General features: G+C 51.0%; 1 long non-coding RNA gene across 5 annotated transcripts in view; it reads right to left on the bottom strand.

The window, feature by feature from the left end:
* Positions 1 to 20,400, bottom strand: part of LOC137206659 (uncharacterized) — a 119,020-nt gene that overhangs the window by 3,925 nt on the left and 94,695 nt on the right. For 2 of the 5 annotated variants that reach the window (XR_010934785.1, XR_010934784.1), the window contains 7 exons: positions 17,189 to 20,048; positions 13,280 to 13,580; positions 10,316 to 10,476; positions 7,781 to 7,924; positions 5,342 to 6,009; positions 4,920 to 5,117; positions 230 to 507 (listed from right to left, as the gene is read on the bottom strand). This is a non-coding gene — a long non-coding RNA (uncharacterized lncRNA). Of the gene's footprint in view, positions 1 to 229; positions 508 to 4,919; positions 5,173 to 5,341; positions 6,010 to 7,780; positions 7,925 to 10,315; positions 10,477 to 13,279; positions 13,581 to 17,188; positions 20,049 to 20,400 lie in introns of all 5 variants that reach the window. The other 3 variants (XR_010934786.1, XR_010934787.1, XR_010934788.1) reach the window with 3 other exon arrangements.

A 20,400-nucleotide genomic window follows, 5' to 3' on the forward strand; every position in this document is an offset into this window, starting at 1 on the left:
TCCGCCCCGAGGAGGGAGACTTCTTGAAGAAGAGCAAGGGGTGGGAAGGGCGCCCAGAGGCATGGTCTCTGCTGCACGGTTGATGTCTGGGGTTCTCACGGCAGCCTGTGGGACGCCTGAGCAAGGGAGTCCCTCCTGCCCCCGATTTGTGGGCAGAGAAATAGCTCAGCAAATCCAATAACATGTCCAAGATTACCCAGTGAGTTCTGGAGGCTGGATTGGAACTTACCATCCTTTCTCTACACCACGGCTTCCCGGACAGGAGCTCTGTGTTGACCCTGCCCCAAGGCAAAACAGTGCTGTAGAAAAACAATTGGGGGTGTCTGTGAGGAGGGCCCTGGGCAGGGAAGGGTGCCCTTCACTGCATCTGTCCTCAGGTGAGGTCAGTTGAGAATGACCCGGGAATGCCTAGAAGCATCACCTCCCCTCTGAAGACTACAGTTCATGATCAGGCCAGGCAGACACACATGCTCTCCTTTTCATTCCAAGTAGTGGGCACCTGGATTGCTTAGAAATTCAGGAAACAGAGTTGGTTAGAAACAGGAATTCAAATGAATTGCCCCTGAAATCCAAAGAGCCCAGGGAACCAGTGGGGGAGGAGGGGCATCTGGTTCTTAGGAATCAAGTGCTCATCAGCAGCCCTTTTGGTTCAAACTTTGAAATTCATACTGAAAAGGGGTGGATCCCTCCTTCCTCGGTCTTTTGTTCTATTCAGGCTTCAGTGGATTGGATGAGGCCCACTCACTTTGGGGAGGACCATCCCACTGATTCAAGTGCTAATCTCATCCAGAAACACCCAGAAAGAATGTTTAATCTGGGCATCCCATAGCCAGTCAAGTTGACACATTAAATTAACCATCACAGCTTGGAAAGTTTCTTCCTTTCTTTCATGAAACTGGAGGCATGGTCTTTGTAGCTCAACTTATTTCCTGGGGGAGGAGGGGAAACATTGAGAGTTACTGGGGCCCAGGTCAGGACTGAATTCTTTTATTTATTATTTACTTATTTGGCTGTGCCGGGTCTTAGTTGCAGCACACAGGATCTTGGTTACAGGATCTAGTTCCCTGACCAGGGATCGAACCCAGGCCCCCTGCAATGGGAACGTGGAGTCTTAACCACTGGACCACCCGGGAAGTCCCAGGGCTGAATTCTTGGAGTGGAGAGAGGAGCCTGGGCAGCTTTGGTGAGGAGGGTTTAAATGCCAAAGACAGGAAAAGGTATATGAAGAAGCATCCATGCGTGATATTCTTCGAGAGTCATAGATGGGATATAGATCAGAATATCTTTTGATAGTTTTTATCTAATGGCATTTCTTGGAAGGTGCTGCCACATGGGGCTGTGGGATTAACTCAGATACATTTAGAGAGTGGCCATCAGAACCTGAGAACTCAGGTGTTGCGTTCAGTGGCACCTCCTATTAAAAGAATCACTCAAGATCTGAGCTCTTGTGTAATAAAGAATGTGACTGGTTCCTGGGAGGGAGCTTCTAAGTCTTTGGAATTCCCTGAGTGATAGGAGTGCCTGTTATACATGGTGGACTCCTAGGCCCACAACTAAGTTTAGGTTATTGAGACGACTCAGGATGGGGGTGGCCACGCCATAGAGACCAACCACGTGGCTAGCAGGCTGGGTCCTTGAGCCAGGTGATGTCAGCCTGCTACGATCTGAATGTTTTTGTCTCCCCCAGATTCACGTGCTGAAATTCTAACCCCCAATCTGATGGTATTTGGAGGTGGGCCCTTTGGGAGGTGATTAGGTCATGAGGGTGGAGCCCTCATGAATGGGACTGTGACCTTATAAAAGAGACCCCAGGGAGCTTCGTAGCCCCTTTGGCTATATGAGGACACAGTGAAAAGATGGCCATCTGTGAACCGGGAAGCAGGCTCTCACCAGACACTGAATCTGCTGGTGACATGATCCCACATTTCCCAGCCTCCAGAACTGTGAGAAATACATGTTTGTTGTTTGTAAGCCACCCAGTCTATGGTGTTATAGACTGCTGTTTACAGCCACCCAGTCTATAACAAAATATAGACTATACAGTTTATATAGAGAGTCTATATTTTGTTACAGTAGCATGAATGGACTAAGAAACAAGCCAAACTTTGGGGGTAGGATAGGGTAGGAGGGGTGGAGATTGAGTTCAGTCACCTGGCCAGTGATTCAACTAGTCCTACCTACAGTGAAACCCCAATAAAATCTCTGGGCCCTGACACTTGGTGGAGCTTCCCGACTGTTGAACACAAGGGTATGCTGGAGGGTGGCACACCCAGACTTCACGAGGAGAAGGAACAGAAGACCCTCCCAGGCCTCGCCATGGGGCCTCTTCACTTGGCTGGATCCTTTATAATGAAACTGTAACCAGAAGGACAGCACTTACCTGAGCCCTGTGAGTCATTCTAGCAAATAGTTGAACTTGATGGGGGTTGTGAAAACCTTCCAGATTTGTGGCCACTTGGTCAGAATTGTGGGTGGCCTGGGGGCCTCCAAAGTGTGGCTGGTGTCTGAAGTGGGTGCAGTCTTGTTGGGGACTGTACCCTTGAACCTGTGAAACTTGTGCTAACTCCACAGGAGTAGAGTCAGAATTGCACTGCGGTAACTGCAGAGACAAGAGAACACCAGGCCTTACTGCATTTCTTTCAAGCGAGAAATATCTTTTGTGAGCTTATTTTGCGTCAGGCATGGCAGTGGGTGCCACACATCCCACCTAACTGTTGAATGTCATGTTACTAAAGGAATTCATGAAGCTTAGAATATCGCTAGTGTCAAAGGGGCGACACTGTGAAAAACACACTGAGATCGGAATTACTATTTTTAGGAGGATGCACAGATTTGGAGAACCAGATTTTCACATAAATTCATTAAACCAAGGAAGTCTAAACGCTTCATGAAGTTAAGGGCTGCAAAGTAATCTTCAGGCTTGCTTTAAGAGGTATTCTGTTTGTGAATAACTTGGAGTCGTTTCTGGCTAGAGAAAGGATGCTGGCGGCAGACATCCCTGCTCTGTCCTTAGGTCTCCTGGGATGTGCCAGTTGCACTGAGTTTGCTGACTACTAGGTTGGGGTAAACTGTTGGCAGGGACTTGGGGTGTGCCCAGGGCATAGTTTACTAAGAGGAGGAAGGGCTTGGGGACATCCTGACCCTCATGGGGATGGGTGGGCACGGGCAGAGAAGAACTGGTGGATGAGGGTCTGCAAGTTCCTTTACCGAGGTGTTCCTGGCCTGGAAGCCAGGCCCCCTGTTTCTGAGGTGGTCAGTCTCTGTTGTAGGGACACTCTCACTGGATTAGGGCACCTCGTGATTCAGTATCATCTCAACTCTAACCTTAATAATTACATCTGCAAAGACCCTGTTTCCAAATAAGGCCACCTTCTGAGGTTCTGGGTGGATATGAATTTTGGGGGACACACCATCCAACCCATTACACCCTCTAAGTGTCAGTCAGTTGGTAGACAGACCAAGGGGACCAGAAGAGGCCCATTGTCAGCATTATCACAGTACAGCTGAGCTGGGAGGTTATCTCAATGGGAAGAGGGAATATTTATAAACTCCTGACACTGTCCCCAAACACAGGATGCCCAAGGTCACTTCCTTCTTTACTGTGAAGAATCTCCTGAACAGCCTCTGCCTTTCCTGCTGTCCTCAGCTCTTTGGGAAGGAGCTGAATCCTTTATTTAAGGTCTAAAGAGATTGTCTGAACAAAGACTAATGGGTTAAGCCCAGGGACAAGATGACAAATTGTTCTCTTCTGCTGTCTCAGCCCCAAGGAAGGTTCTAAAAAGAGACTAGGATGCTCTGGGCTGGAGCAGAGGGCTGGATGTGGCCCACCGCGGGCTTGCCCCTCTGTCTGTCCATCCCACCCTGACACCAGCTAGACCCCCAAGCAGAGAACAATGCTGCTGCAGCCAAAGAGCAAATGGTTTCTGACTCCAGGCCACTGGTTATTCTTTTGTTCAAAGAATAAAAGCACAGTTTGAGACCAGAGAGGGGAATTAGGCCCCTATGAGTTCTGAAACCGGAAGGGGGTTCCCTGCTCCTTGCCTGACTTCCTCCACCTACCCCTGCCACCTAGACTCCAGCTGGGCCAGTGAGGGGAGTCTGGTCCGCACTACTACACGGGGGGGCCAGAGCGGAAGGCCAGGTCCTGCTGCCCAGGTGCGTGGGCTGGCAGAGGAGGGGGCTGCCACCCCACGTGAGAGGCAGGAAGGACTGTCCCTTCTTCCCCGTCCACCAGGCCCTTGCCCAGGGTGAGCGGGCAGAGGGTGGTCTTTGATTCATGGTAGCACCAGCCCTGCCCTTGACAATCGATCACAGCGATCACTTGTCCACCATGACAGGGATGGAGAAGGGAGAGCCGGGTGGGTGCTTCTCCCACAGTCTTCCTGGGAGGTGGAAGTGAAAGCAGTTTCTATTTTATGGGCCAAGGTGGGAGCAGAGGAAGGGAGCTCAGCCTCCTGCTCAGGGGGTGGCCAGGGCTGGGTTTCCCATGGGGCCTGACAAGGTTCGGACACCCGCTGAGTTTGGATCCGTGAATACCGGGCAAGGCCTGTGGTCTCTGGCACCCAGCGGACTCAGCCCCAAGAGGAGGTGGCACTCAGGGTGGCTGTTTCCTGGCTCTGCCCCCAGTAAACACAGCAGGGGCCTCCAGGGGGCCGGAGCCCACCCAGCGCAGAGCTGAGGGCTGGCTGAGGGCCAGGGCGGCGCTGTGGTGCTGGGGCCACAGGTGCTGGGCTCGGGGCTGGAGGAGGACATTGGCGATGCTCAACTTCTTCCCGAGAAGGGCCTGGTGCAGAGCGCCGACGGCGACCCTCCCAGATTTCCGAGCCGCTTGTGGCGTGGGGGGCTGGGTGGTGTTGCAGAACAAATGGGGAGTGGAACTGGGTGTGGCGAGGGCGGGAGGCAGCCTGGCAGGGTCTTACCTTTGCTGTCTGTCTCTCTGACCGGTCCAGAGTGAGGAGGCCTCTCCATGCTGTCTGCCTGTGCCCGGGAGGCAGGCTGGCGGCTCTCAACAAGAAGCATCAGGATCCGGCCGGGCCGGGGCCCACCTGAGTGGGGCAGGTTTTCCTCTCTCTCCTGGCTTTGCAGAAGGGCTGCCCTGGGGGACAGTGTGGGTGGCCCTGGGGACCGGAGGGAGATGAGCTCAGGATCGCAGACCTTGAACCAGGGGCCAATCTGAGAAGTAGGAGGATTTGAGGGGTCATGGACCAACCTCCCAGGGAGTCGCCACGGCCAGCCCAGGGCACAAGAGGGCCCGGGGGTGGGGTGGGGTTGGAGGAGGGCCCAGCCCAGGCTTGAGTCCGCTGCAAGCAGGAGTAAATAATGAAACACTGCAGCTACTTACAGAACCACCATCTGAAGGATGCTTGTGGATTTCTTTCTCTTTTTTTTTTTTTAATTTATGTTTGGCTGCGTTGGGTCTTTCTTGCTGCGCGCAGGCTTTCTCTAGTTGTGTCGAGCAGGGGCTACTCTTCGTCGTGGTGCGCGGGCTTCTCATTGTGGTGGCTTCTCTTGTTGCGGAGCACAGGCTCTAGGTGCACGGACTTCAGTAGTTGTGGCTCTCGGGCTCAGTAGCTGTGGCTTGTGGGCTCTAGAGCGCAGACTCAGTAGTTGTGGCACATGGGCTTAGTTGCTCCGCGGCATGTGGGATCTTCCCGGACCAGGGCTCGAACCCACGTCCCCTGCACTGGCAGGTGGATTCTTAACCACTGCACCACCTGGGAAGTCCCGTGGATTTCTTTTGACTTCTCCTTTGCACCCGTGGAGTGTCTGCCTCATGTGTTCCCACCTGCCAGAGAAGCTGAGACTCCAGGCTGGCTGTTTTAGGTTTGGTTCCTGGTTGAGCAGATTGTCCCAGAGGCACCAAACATCTGGACTTCCTCGGCCCCCAGTGTACCCCAGCCAGTGGGGATTGCCGGAGTTGCTGCCGGGGAGGCCTGTGCCCACGCCTGCCACGTGAGCCATTCATTAGGTTGTGTAACAGACAATCCCAGTTAGGGAAAGAGAAACCACCTGGGTATTTTTAAAAAGAGTGAATTTGTTGGTTACTCTAATGATTAGAGAGTGGAGAAGCCAAAGGGTAAAGTGAGGCAACTCATGGATTAGCAATGCAGGAAGCCACAACCATCCCTGGGACTGGAGAGGCCAAGGGAGGAAGTGGTTTTACTGGACCCCGGGATCTGGAGCCATTTGGTGGAAGGGGGAGTCACGGCAAGAACCACGGACCCTCGGGAGCTGGGGCTGCAGAGGGAGGGACTGTGCAGCAGGTGCCAGAGACGTGGAGGAAAAGGAACCATGTGGAGAAGTGGGGGGACAGACCCTGGCTTCTTTCATCCTGCTTTCCAATTTTTAAATATTTGGATAAAATACACATAACATAAAATTTACCACCTTAACCATTTTTTTTTTTTGCGGTACGCGGGCGTCTCACCGCTGTGGCCTCTCCCGTTGCGGAGCACAGGCTCCGGACGCGCAGGCTCAGTGGCCATGGCTCACGGGCCCAGCCGCTCCGCGGCACGTGGGATCTTCCCGGACCGGGGCACGAACCCGCGTCCCCTGCATCGGCAGGCGGACTCCCAACCACTGCGCCACCAGGGAAGCCCTGTTTGTTTTTTAAATAGCAGCCATCCTCGTGGGTGTGAGGGGATATCTCATTGCTGATTTGTATTTTTCTAATGATTAGTGACTTTGAGCATCTTTTCATGCACTAGTGCCTCCTATTAACCAAACTTCCCCAGAAGCCAGAGGGCAAGTGAGCTTGGGAAGTGTAGTTTTTTGCATTACGGAGTAAAGCAGGGAAGGCAAGGCCCAGGTGACAGCTGTGGGTGTGTGTGAGGTGGGTGGGTAGAGCAGGTGGCACTGTAAAGCCAGCAAATATCCCAGGTAGTGGAAGCTCACAGAGAACAGTAGTGACGTAAGGGACTCAATCTCCAGCACACATCAGCGTCCTGTGGAGGAAACCAGAACCCAGGGAGGGGTAGGGACCTGCTGAGATCTCACAGAGCAGGTGGCAGAGCTGGGGTTCGCACCTGAGTCTGCCTGACTCCCAGATGAAAGCTCTTCCCACTCTGTGCTCCCTGCCATCCGCATGAGGCCTGCAAGGATGAGGCTCACCGGTTATGAACGTGCCTTGCATTTTCACACCTCATGGCTTTGCTTGTGCTGTTCCCCCTGCTTGGAATGCTTTTCCCTCCTTGCCCACCTGGCAAACTTGTACTCTCGGCAGCTCAGCTCAAACGCCCACTCCTCTAACCTGACCACCAGGGAGAACAAACCCCAAACCATGAACTATTGGCTCAATCCGTCTAAACAGCACAGAACAGTGACGGGGTCCCTGTCTTCACTCCATGTTGGATGCCTAATGTTTTTCTTTTCCCAGCATGCTGTCCATAGACTTCTGATGACTCCGAATTTCCTCTAGGGGTCTCCCCCCACCGTTTCTTGTGGATTGGGTAGTGATGACACCCCTCATCCCCAAGTTTATTATGCAATCCATCTTCCTGGTCACAGTGACTGGGCCTGAGACTTTAGCTGAGCCCTTGGACAAGAGAGACCGTCTTCCACAGGGCTGGCAAGGCCATGAAGATACCATGGGGACCAGGCCTGCCTGAGAGTGAAGCCAACAGAGGGGAAAGCACAGTCCTGGGCTGCAACAGCAGTGAGTCTTGACAACATTGTTTCTGTGCCTGGATACAGCTATGCCTGAAGCCACCTTTCACCTGTAGACGCTAATAAGTTCCCTCTTTTTGCAACACCAAGTTGTGTTGGGATTTCAGTCACTTACCACTGGAAGCCATGATTGATGCATGTGCCTTGTGCCCAAGTCCTGGCCTTACATGCCTTGTTGATTCAGAATTCCTTGGCTCGTAGCTCTGTAGGTCTGGTCCCCAGGACAAATGGTCCTTCTGAATATCCTGTAGTATGTGGTCTGCACAGAGAAAAGCAGATCAGAAATCGGTGGGATACCACCTGGGGAGTTTCAAGTCAGGAGGGCACACTTTTCCTGATTCCAGGCTCGGTGACTTGCCCAAGGCCCCCAGGTGGTGGGTGATGGAGCTGGGACCAGCCAGGAAGTCGGGCCCCTTGGCTGCTTTGCTCGAATCTGGGTCTCTGGCAAAGGCTCTAGAGGGGTCTCCTTGTTAGGCCAGGATAAGAGACCCGTTCCTCTTCCTGAAACAGCCACAGAGCCGAAAGAGCATTGCTTGGTGAGAGAGCAGAGTGCTGAGGCTTGGAGGCCTCGGTGGCCCTGCCCTTGCTGAGGCAGGCCTGTCCCCTTCCCAGTTGCCCAGGAGGGCCGCTGCAGGGCACATGGTGCCCTGTGCTTCAGGGACAAAGCCGGAAAGAAGCCCCAGCGCCTCGTCAGCTCGGCACCACCCCCCGCCCTCCCTGGGCACTTTACACATTCAAAACCTATTTTAGAAGTAGCAGCTCATCTGATTCTTTTTAATGCACTTCCAGGCAGCACAGATGTGCATCAGGGAAAGAATGTTCCTTGAACCAAAGTGCTTCTGTGGGCCTCATGATCCTCTCCCTTGGCGCCCACTGCCAGGCCAAGAGCCTCCTATGAACCATGCATTAGTTCTGGTGATGGCTGCACACAGAGGGTGCAGCTCTTGAAAAGGGAGGGGTGTCCATTGTGCACTCAGGAGGCAAGGGTCAGGGACTCCGGCTGCGGGGAGGAGCAGACTCTGAAAGGGAGGATGGATGGAGGCTGGAGGAGGTGAAGCTGGCAGTGTCCAGAGCCCTGCCGCCAGGTCACGTGGGGACGGGGCCCTGGCTACTGCCCCTCCCGCGCTGTCATCCATATGTGAGAGACTTTATCCTGAATGGGGGATCTGGCACCTGAACAGTCCCAGATGGACTGGCTTGCAGGGAGGTGGGGTGGGGAGGGGACCGACAGATACAAAACAAAGCGCAGGGCGGGGCGGACTCTCCACAGGTGAGGAAAGGACGAATGACCAGACTGAGAGATGCAGGGCCACACGGCAACTCCCAGATCAGAATGACAGCACGGAGCTCCTTAAAACACACAGAGACATAAATTAAGCCTTGCAAGCGCCTGTCCCGAAAAACGTGTCAGCCAGACAGATGACGGAGGGAAGACGTCTGATGTTTCTGTCGTTTGCAAAAATACATGTTTTTGATTTGGAGGGGGAGGCACCAAAAGCCATGATTTAACTTTTAAAGGAATTTTCAAAGGTGGTTTTTTTCTTTTCCAAAGCTGAAAAATGTCCCTAGAAGGGAACGTGAGCCATGTGTTATTGAGAGATGTCAGTCTCTCCCTTCAGTGATGTGAAGGAAGCCCAGGGCTACACCAGCCAAGCAGGTATTCCCAACCACGGTGGTCTTCTGGGGGAGGGCCCGGTGCAGGGGGCGCAGAGCTCAGCTCCAACGTCCATTACACACTGAAGGCTCGTATGCTGAAACACTCAGGATCTTTCTCTGACTCATGATGTCAACCCACTTCCTGGGCAGTGTCCCTGTGAGTCTGGAAGGCATGGAGCTGCCTGTCTCGGGGCAGCCCCTCATCCCCAGCACCCTACGGATGAGGACTCAGGGGAAACCAGCAGGAGTGGATCCAAGGTCTGTGAGGCCTGAAGCTCAGCCCATTTGAGGGATTCTCTTTGAGAGAAAGGATACATAAATACAATATGGATTTAGGTATGAAAGCAAATGTTGATTTACAGTGAAAAAGGAAATCACCACCAAGTACCGGGAGCCCTGGGAATCTAGGTCTTTTTCTTCTGCAATGCCTTTAGGCAATTTATGAGACATGTTTGCTGAATCCAAGCTGACTTCTCTCCCCACCTAGAACACTCTATGACTGCCAGCATCTTCCAGCTCTTCCAGGGGCCCAAGCAAAGGAGGGGTCCTGACACTGGGGCTTTGTTAGCTTTACCGAAAATCTGCCCCTGGAAAACAAGGCTGACTAGAAAAGTCATATCTCTGTCTTGGCTGGGTCTGCCTGCAGTGGGACCCAAGATCTGTGAGTAAATGAGAGGCAGGAGGATTTGGAAAGACCCAGGACTCCTGTGCTCCGGGATTTGGGGGCAGTTGCCCAGAGGCAGCCAGGCGTGGGTTTGCAATTTCAGTTGATGGAAACCTGGCCAATTGAATCATATCCTGTTGGGAGAAATATCACATAGCGAGAAGGGGCTGGTAAGCCGGGGCCTGGAGACAGCTGTGGGCAGAGCCGTCCAGCTGGGGCCAGGGAGGAGGCATCCTGGCTCTGGCATCCAGGTTGTCTGCCAAGGCTGATCCGTGGCGTGGGAGAGGGAGCCTCCGGCTGCCTAGACCCAGAACCCCCGCCCGAGTTTACCTCACTCTCCTTGTTCTGGTTCCAGGCTAATCAGGTGAATTTGTGGGCATCACAGTCATTCTCCTGGAGGCCTGCCTGCCGGACAGGAGAGTGCAGATGGTGTGGAAGGAGGTCTTTCCACCAAAGTGGCCAGCAGACGGTTGTCTGGCTCTCCTTAGAGCCTGCCAGAGGGAGAGAGGGTGCTGTCCTGTCAACCTGCACATCTGATAACTGTATTTCTCAGGGCAAATCATTAAATTGACATCATGGTTTTTATTTATCACTTTCTTTGAACTTGGTTCATGCCCGCTCACCCCCAAGAGAGATGGAACCATTCACTGTGCCCACAAAATCATGTCTGGTGCAGAGCCAGCGCCATAAATATCACTCGAAGGAATGGAAATTAGATTTTGAGCCTGCAGGAGAAGGCCAAGCCCAGACAGTAATGCATTCCCAAGGAAAATGGTCACCTTGGGAGGGCCAGGCTAGGGGAGCAGCTGGCCTGTCCTGGGCTCTCTCTGATGTCTCACAGTGAGCTGTGGGTTTTTTTTCTTTTTAATTTTTATTGGAGTATAGTTGATTTACAATGTTGTGTTACTTTCTGCTGTACAGCAAAGTGAATCAGTTATACATATACATATTCCACTCTTTTTTAGATTCTTTTCCCACATAGGTAATTACAGAGTATTGAGTAGAGCTCCCTGTGCTATACAGTAGGTCCCTGTTGATTATCTATTTTATATATATTAGTGTGTATGAGCCATGGGTTTGAAGTGAAAACTGCCACAGAAACGTGGGTATCCCTTTGTTATGGGCTGAATTGTATACCGAATCCTCCCAATTCATATGTTGAAGTCCTAGCCTCCAGCAACTCAGAATGTGACTCTATTTGCAGATAGGGTCTTTAAAGAGGTAATTACATTAAAATGAGGTTGACAGCCAGCTGGGAAAGGAGCCGAAGTTTCTGTACAAGCCCAGCTGAAGGTTCGTCCAGCACGCTCCAGGGCTGCCCTCCCTGCCGGCTTTCCGCTGGCACCACGTTCACTCAGGAAGGCCCTGGTCTTCTCTGCCCTGTTTGTCCCGGCTGTGACTTTCCTCATGCCACCCCTGGAGGCGGCCCCTGATATGTGTTTGGAGAACACACACAGGCTTTCGAATTCTCTACGGATGTGGAGTCAACTACCCTCAGCTTTGGGGAAGAAGCCAAGGGGGCCAACAGCCAATTACAATTCCATTTACACTTTGTGAGTGGAGATCATGCAGATATCAGTGTTGTTTATTCCAAGAAGCCCATGACTGGAGCGCCAGCCCAGCCCGGGCCGGCCCCTCCACGGGAAGCCACGAGTCTGTTTCCAGGCAGGCTTCAAATGAAGCAAAGTCTCCACTAGCTGTGACCACCACTCTGCTGCCCATCACTTCTAAGAAGATTCTGAACTTCTGCCCAGAAGTCTCCATTCTGGAAGACTGCATGTTTGTGGAAGACTAGTGAAATAGGATGTACCCAGCCAAGGAGAAACAGCAGGGCATTGTACACAGATGAGGAGAGGGTCATTTCTTAACCAGGTCCCGTTTAATGTGGGCTCAATAAATGTACATTTGAATTGAAAAAAATATTAAGTCGAGGTCATATGGGTGGGCCCTCACCCAATAGGACTGGGGTCTTTATAAGAAGAGGAGATTAGGACACAGACACACTGAGAAGGAAGACCACGTGAAGACACAGGGAGACGACGGCCATCTACAAGCCATGGAGAGAGGCCTCCTCGGAAGACATCAACCCTGCTGACACCTTGATCTTAGACTTCCAGCCTCCAGAACTGGGAGAAAATAATGTCTGTTATTGAAGCTGCCCAGTCTGTGGACTTTGTTAAGTCATCTTGAGCAAAGTGATACATTCCTCACCCCACCCTGCTGGCCCCTGTGGCGTCCTGTGGATGAGAATGCCTGCACTCTCCTGGGGCTGCTCTCTTCTCTCTACTCCCTGCCCTGGAACTCCATCTCTTGCTCACATGGCTGTGGCAGTCTCCTCCACTCTGCAGCCAGGGTGAGTCTCCTAAAGCCCAAACTGACCACCTTCGTTCCCAGCTTGAAGGCCTCCATGCCTCTCCACTGACCAAAGATAAACCTCAAACTCCTAAACGTGGCCCTCTGAGCCCCCCGCCTCCAGAGCTTCACCTGCCCCCATTCCTACTTCCTACTTTGCTACAAACTGTCTGCACTCTCCCCTCACCACACATTTTTGGGTCTCTGTGACTTAGTTTGTGTATTAATTTGCTAGAGCTGCTGTAACAAAGTACCACAGATGGGATGGCTTAAACAACATACATTTATTGTCTCACAGTTCGGGAGACCAGAAGTCCAAGATCAAGGTGTGGGCTGGGTCAGTTCCTTCCAAGGGCTGTGAGGATCTGTTCTAGGCCTCTCTCCTGGGCTTGTAGATGGCCATCTTCTCCCCGTGTACCTTCCCATGGCATCTCCTGGTGTGACTGTCCCTGGGTCCACATTTTCCCCATATAAGGACACAGGTCATATTGGACTAGAGCCCACACTAATGACCTCATCTTAACTAATTACATCTACAAGGACCCTATTTCCACATATAGGCACATTCTGAGGTGCTGGGGGTTAGGACTGCAACATATAAAATTTGGGGGGACACAGTTCAACCCATTACACATGGATATGCTGTTGTCTCCATCTGGTATGTTCTTCCCCTTGTTTCTTTTTCTGGATAACTCAGTCATCCTGGAAGATGTAGTCCCAGCTGGACCCTGCCCCGCCCAGTCCCCTCCCCATCCTCCCCTTACTCCTGACCTGTGCATCCAGGCCCCATTCCTGTGGGCCCCGCCCACCCTGGCCCCGCCTTGACCACGCCCCAGCACCACTCCTCTTGCACCCTTCACCTGCCTGTCCCAGTCTGCACCGAGTGTGGGGTCGCTGCACCCACCTCACACCCCCTCCCTCACTCTCCCCAACCCCAGGTACCTTGGGTCCCCTTCTGCTTTGTCCTTTAATTCTGCTCATCATCTTCCTTCTCCCTCTGCCGTTGTTTGTTTCCAGAATTAATGAGACTGAAATTACTTTTCAGAACTTTTGGGGGATTCGGGGCGTCCCTCCAGGAAGGCAGGAGATGCCTGGGGGAAGCCTGGCGCTCCTGAGTCGTTAAACGATTCTGGGGTCGAGGAGGCTCCCTGCAGGAGTGCTTCTGCAGGATGCAGTCTGCAAACAAGGATTGTTGATGTGCACGTCGCCGGGCCTGGGGCGGGAAGGGGCGAGCTAGCGGCTCCTGACAAGAAGGAGGAATGTTAGTAACAGCAGCGGCTCACCTCTGGGTAATTTACCAGCCGTGTTCATGCCACCGTCTGAGTTGATCCTTATTAAATGAAAGGGACTTCCCTGGTTGCGCAGTGGTTAAGAATCCGCCTGCCAATGCAGGGGACACGGGTTCGAGCCCTGGTCTGGGAAGATCCCACATGCCGTGGAGCAACTAAGCCCGTGCGCCACAACTACTGAGCCTGCGCTCTAGAGCCCGCGAGCCACAACTACTGAAGCCCGTGTGCCTAGAGCCCGTGCTCCACAACAAGAGAGGCCACTGCAATGAGAAGCCCGCGCACTGCAACGAAGAGTAGCCCCTGCTCACAGCAACTAGAGAAAGCCCGTGCACAGCAACGAAGACCCAACGCAGCCATAAATAAATAAATAAATAAACGAAACAAAACAACAAAAAACAAATGAAAGGCAAAAAATTCATGCTGGCATTGTTTCTATCCCCATTTTAAAGACTGGGAGACTGAGATCTGCCTCTTTGGAACAAGGAGATGTGACAGGAAAATGGGGAGGAAACCTTGAGCTTGGACAGGGAGTTGGGGTCCTGTTCTGAAACCACAGGAAGGGGAAGCCACAGAGGGAAAGGTGGCTGAGAACCAGCACAGCTGTCTCTGTGCTTAGCATCTAGGCCAAGCTCCGCACCTTGGCTGCGTGAGCCCAGGACCAGCTGCAGGCCTGCATGGGGCCCACCAGACCCCCACGTGGTGAGAGAAACTTCCTTCTACCCCAAACCCTGGGCTGAACTGACCAAAAAAAGGATCTCCCACATTCTCCAGGTTTTCTTTATTTGAAAAGCCGTGTTCAATAACCCCATCAAAGCTGCCAACTGACCAGACCCAGAGACTGGCTGTCTCAAGGAAACAGTAAACTAGATGAAAGATGACTTTCTCCTACTTGGTTGACATGCTTTACATGTGATCGCTCCTATGACAACAGAAGGTATATAAAAAGGCTCAGTTACGGCTTCTTGGAAATAGTAAAATAACTTGGAGGGACTGGTATGCCAAGGAGCCTGCAGATGAACGTCTGGCTGTAAAAGAGGACTAGCCTCATGTTTTGTCAAGTTGCAGCTCAGCTGCCTGGCGGGTGAGGAACGGAAAGAGGGATTATTTTGAGAATGGTTTAGGATGCATCCAGAAGGGTCCAGTTCATTGTATGATCAACATTCAGACTTGAATGAAGGGAGCGAGCATTACAGTTTTCTCGCTTTGAATATCCTTTTGGGAGATAGCAGTTTTAGGACTGAGTATAAAATCTAATAATTATCAGCTACTCCTGTATAGAGAAGAAATCCATGCTCAGACTCTATAGCATGTTGTGCCACCTGGAGGTGAGGGGTCATTACCTCCACATTACAAATGGGAAAACTGAGGCTCTGCAGGCACAGGGACTGTCCAAGGCCTCAGAATAAACAAGAAACAGAACTGGGAATCAACCTAAGCATCGGCTAACTTCCAAGCCTCTGCCCTGTGGTCACACTGTAATATAATGATTTAAAACGGACTGCTCTCTTCCAATTGTACTTTAAAAATATGTAATAGGAAAGCTCCTTTAAGAAGACTTGGAAATAAAAGCTTCTGTTACCAAAATAAAATCCATTTAAAAAAAGCCACTCATTAGAACATAATGGGATATATTCATTAAAATTATTGGCTCAACATTAGCTTTCTCTGCCCTTGTTAATTTTAAATATTTTTAAATATGTGGCAAGACAGACCTGAAATTATTCGTTTAATTTATTATGGTAACATCTTAGTGTTTAATGTATTTCCAACACCTTTGTAAAGCAACATCTCACTTTGGTGTCTTTTTTCCCCTTCTTTTTCTTTTCTATCTAAAATTAGAGTTGGCTTAAAAGACATGGAAATGCAGGGCCAGTGTGGAGGTGGGACTCTCCCTTCTAGGAATGTTTTATTCCAGTTCCTTGAGTTAATTTTTTTTCCCCAATTTTATTTGGGTATAATTGAAGTATGTGAAACCCTACATAAAGTGTACTATTTGATCCATTTTGACATATATATTTATATATCCATCACTATACTCAAGATAAACATTTCCATCATGCTCCCCCCCAAGTTTCCTCATGCTCCTTTGTAATTCATCCTTCCCCTTCCTATCCCCAGGCACTGATCAATCTTTTGATTACTCTGCATTTTTTAAGAATTTTATATAAAGAAGACTTGGAAATAAAAGCTTCTGTTACCAAAATAAAATCCATTTTAAAAAAGCCACAGAACTGTTATACAGTATGAAGTTATGAAGTTATACAGTATGAATTTTTTTTTTCCGCTCCATTTAGTGGAGCGAAATTCACACTGTTATATATCAACAGTTTGTTCCTTTTTCTTGCTGAGTAGTATTCCACTGAATGGATATACCACAATTTCTTTATCCATTCACTCATTGATGGACATTTTGATTGTTTCCAGCTTTGGCTATTTTGAACCAAGCTGCTATAGACAGGTGTATGAGACTTTGTGTGGACATAAGATGTCATTTCTCTTGGGTAAACATCTAAGAGTGAAAAGACTAGGTTATATGGCAAGTGTATCCTTAACTTTCTAAGGAAACTGTCAGACTGTAATCCAAGGTGGGTGTACATTGTACATTCCCATCAGCCAGGAATGAGAGTTCCCGTTGATTGACATACCTGTCAATTCTGGCATTGATTTTTTTTTTAACATCTTTATTGGAGTATAATTGCTTTACAATGTTGTGTTAGTTTCTGCTGTATAACAAAGTGAATCAGCTATATGTATACATATATCCCCATATTCCCTCCCTCTTGCATTTCCCTCCTACACTCCCTATCCCACCCCTCTCGGTGGTCACAAAGCACCGAGCTGATCTCCCTGTGCTATGAGGCTGCTTCCCACTAGCTATCTATTTTACATTTGGTAGTGTGTATATGTCAATGAATTCTGGCATTGATTTTAATGTATAGTTTTGGACTGTGCCAGGGAATAAACTATTGGCTTATTTAATGATTGTCTATCTCTAAGTCCCATCAATGTTACCTTCTAAATCTCTCTCCTTGCTCACTGCTCCTGCCTTATTAACTCTCTCCTAAATGGCCTTCCCAAGGGTACTTTCTCCCCTTCAACCCAGGCTCCATGTGCCAACCACTGGGGTCTCTTCACGATGCAAAACTGGAGGCGCCTTTACCCTGTTTAAGACCATGTCACAGTTTCCAAGTAGTGAGAATACATCTCTCCCAGAATATAACTATAACCCTGTAAGATCTGCCCTGATGGCCTAATCCCATGCCCCAATTCCCAGAATCCAGTCTTCCTTCTATTCTTTTAATGGTTAGATTCAGCCAGAAAACACGCTTTGTTTGGTTCCTACCTGATGTACGCACATTGTTTTATGATTTTTTTAAAATTTGGAATAATTTGTCAACATTAAACACATAAAAATCCATAAAAACATTAGTGGGTGGGCATTCCCCCTGCGACAGATGTGAGCCAGAGCTGATGGCTGCTCCTTTAAGACAGGGCAGGTACCTGCCCACGCCTCACCATGTGCCCCCGCCCCCTTTCCGTGCACCTGCTCATCTCCACTCACCTTTGCTAAATTCACACCTGTTCCTCTTTCAGATCTGACCTGAGAAGGGGAAGCCTCTGAATCTCCCATCCTGCCGCCTCCAGCACAGGGAACCCACACAGGCAGGGAGGTCTCCATATAGCGTGTGTACCACGGGCCACGCCTCCTCTCCTTCCGGCCCTTGACTTTGTGAGATTGGTCTGCTGACCGCTCAAGACTCCTAGGATGTGAACACAAAGCCGCGTCAGTCTCTTGGGAGGCAGGGTAGGGGACTGAGGCCGTTATAGCAGCTCTGCAAACAGGAGGAGAGTTAATATGATGCATGAAATAGGATTTTCAAGTCTGCAGCAAGATACAGATTAGGTCAAGAGAGGTAAGAATTCTGGAAATTACTTCAGCTCCTCCTTTAGTAGATCTAGAAGCAGGCCTGGTGGTCTGAATCAGGGAAATTTGCCCCTTCAAGCCCAGTGGCTTTTGCAGGAAGTGGGGCGTGGGCACAGGGAGCTGAGCTGTGTCATTCATACACGCCTCTCCTGGTACTGGAGGTGCACGTGGGTGGGGGCATTACACAGGGGCTTCTGTTTCACTTTCTTTTCAGGATCTGGGAAGGGGGGAGGTGGCCTCCCAGGCGGCCCTGCCCCAGCTGGTAGGAAGAGGGAAAGCCCTGAGTCCCTCCCCCTCCTCCAAGTGCCCCTGTTATGTGACGTGGGCAGAACCAGAAATACACTCCCTTGAGAAGGATGAGGAAGCTGGACTTCTGCCTTGACCTGGGGTTGGGACCTGTGGGCAGGGATACGTGGGCTGCAGGCCTGACCTCCTGGGCCCTGGTCGGGGATGGGGCACAGCACCCCTCCCAGAGGCGAGAAAGGTCAGGGTCGACTGCAGCTCTGACCAGGCCCCAGGAGAACAGACCTCCCTCACCCCTTCACCCAGCGATGGACCCTCACAAGTGGCAGGTCTGCACACAGACCCTGGGAGCAGGGCCAGCTTTGTGGGTGTGTGGCCTGTGCAGTCCACAGGGCCTGTGCTCAGAAGGGCATGTGCTTGGTTTAATGCTCTGCTGTCACCATCTTGAAATGCGCAGCAGTGTTTGAACCAAGTACCCCACATTTTCCTTTGGCTCTGAGCCCTGAGAATTACGTAGCCAGTTCTTCTTAGCAGACACCGGCCACATGTTCATCCGAGGATGCGATAGGGTCCAGGGCCCCTTTCCCCTGGGGCTACCAGGTCATAAAACTACCCACCGTCCACATTAGCCAGATACCACCTTGAAGGGTGGGGGGGACTTCTGGTGGGCCGAGGGCAGAGAAACCCTGAAGAGACTACAGAGACTATTTAGATTATGGAAGGATGCCGTGTTTACAAAATTAGACGAAATTTTGTTTTCTTCTTCCCTTCCCCTTCCTCCAGCTACAAGGGGGTCTGGGAGGAAGATCAGATTACCTTATAGAGAATATTTATAGAGGAATAAAGAGGCTACACTTTTCACATCTGCATGCAGTGGGAGTCTGTGTGATCCTGCTAAAATGATGTATCTCTGCTTTTCATCCAGCGACACCTTCCTCAGGAGACCCAGCGAGGCGAGACAGTCTGGGAGCCAAGCCTATCACAGGGACCCCGTGTGGTGGAGAAAGCCTGCCCACATTCCCCTAGACACCCTCTTGGACTGCCAACCTCTGAATCCCTTCTTAGCCACTTGGCTTACCTTCCTTCCCCCGGCTTCAGTCTTATCGTCTGTAAAATGGGATATAATGGTACCTACCTCACCTGGTTGTCACGACAATGAAGTGAGACAATGAACAGAACACACCCAGCCCACAGCCCAGCATGTGGCAGGAACTTGGTGGGTGTTAGTCGGACTGTTTTCCAGGAGAGTCGACGTGCTGGATGAACAGATAAGTCCCCCCTCCCCCTTAGACCTGCCTCTCCAACTGGTCACCACTGGCCATGTGTGGCTATTTAATGTTAACTTAAAATTAAATGAGGTTAAAAATGAAGTTCTCGATTGTGTGAGCCACATGGCAAGTGCTCAAGAGCCTCGCGTGGCCAGTGGCCACCGTACTGGATGGCGCAGATAGAGAATATCATCCTCCATCATCGCAGAATGTGCAACAGGACAGCACTGCCTTAGGTCAGCGAGCAGAGGCAGGTCCCTAAAAGGAACAGAAATAAATAGGGAGGGCAGGTTTTGATGGGGTGAAGTTTGGGGGCATCACTTGGGTGGGAACCAGCTGTGGGGCGACAGGAGGGGATCTGAGAACACACAGCGCTTCCCAGCCCACCTGTGGGAATCCAGGACGCTGGCTTCATCCTCCACCCTCCCCAGACAGTCCACGGATGAGGCAGTCAGTGGGGTCACTTATGAGCCAGGGGACATGTTGGGTGCCTTCTCTGGCCCCGGGGAGACCTCGGAGGTGGCGCCTTGAATTTCCTTGGCAGTACAGCGAGAACAGGCAGTCACGCTGAGTCATTTGTCCTCCCTAAGTGCTAAGTGATCCGTGATACACTGAGGCCCCGACTGTTTCTGAAGGGCTCTTTTAAGAGATCGCCAATAAAGTTCTAAAAGGATCGTGCCTGTTTGGGGGAAGATAATGCCAGAGCGGTGCCAGGAGTTTGTCAGAAGAGATTCCAGCCGGGTGAGTATTCAAGGAAGGAGATGAAGTTAGCGCTGGGAGACAATGAATTAGATGGCTGGATGTGTCACTGTGATAATGATGAATGATAAATGACCCAGGAGCTTCTGTAACTCACAGAGCAGGAGAGGAGATTAGGGAGGGAAATTTATGGCCTTGTAGTGCGGGGGTGGGGGGTGCGGGGGGGGGAAGAGAATGCCTCAGACGTGCCCTGGTCTTTTGAAGAGAAACCTTCTCGAAGACATACTCTGAAAAAAAAAGAAAAAAGCCTCTTGTCAAAAGTGTCCAAATTTCCTCGAGACAAAGGATCTCTCGCTGTTACAGACGATCTCTCCATCTAGCCCCATCCTTCTGCGATCCCTCTCCCCGCCTCCCACCAGCTCCTGCCAGCCAGAATTAGGGCAGCAGTGGGGACAGGCCACTGCCCCACCCTTCTCTGCAAATGGGCCATGGCCAGGGTGAGAAGAGCCACCAGCTGGAAAAGGACATTGGGAAATGGGTTTCAAGAGTTTCACAAGTGGAGGGAGGCTGCTATTTTTATTAGGGTCCAGGGGTTGCCTTCTTAATATCCATTCAGAGCAACCACTGGAAAGACAGGAG

The sequence above is a fragment of the Pseudorca crassidens genome, chromosome 15, assembly GCF_039906515.1.
Source record: "Pseudorca crassidens isolate mPseCra1 chromosome 15, mPseCra1.hap1, whole genome shotgun sequence".
Taxonomy (NCBI): Eukaryota; Metazoa; Chordata; class Mammalia; order Artiodactyla; family Delphinidae; genus Pseudorca; species Pseudorca crassidens.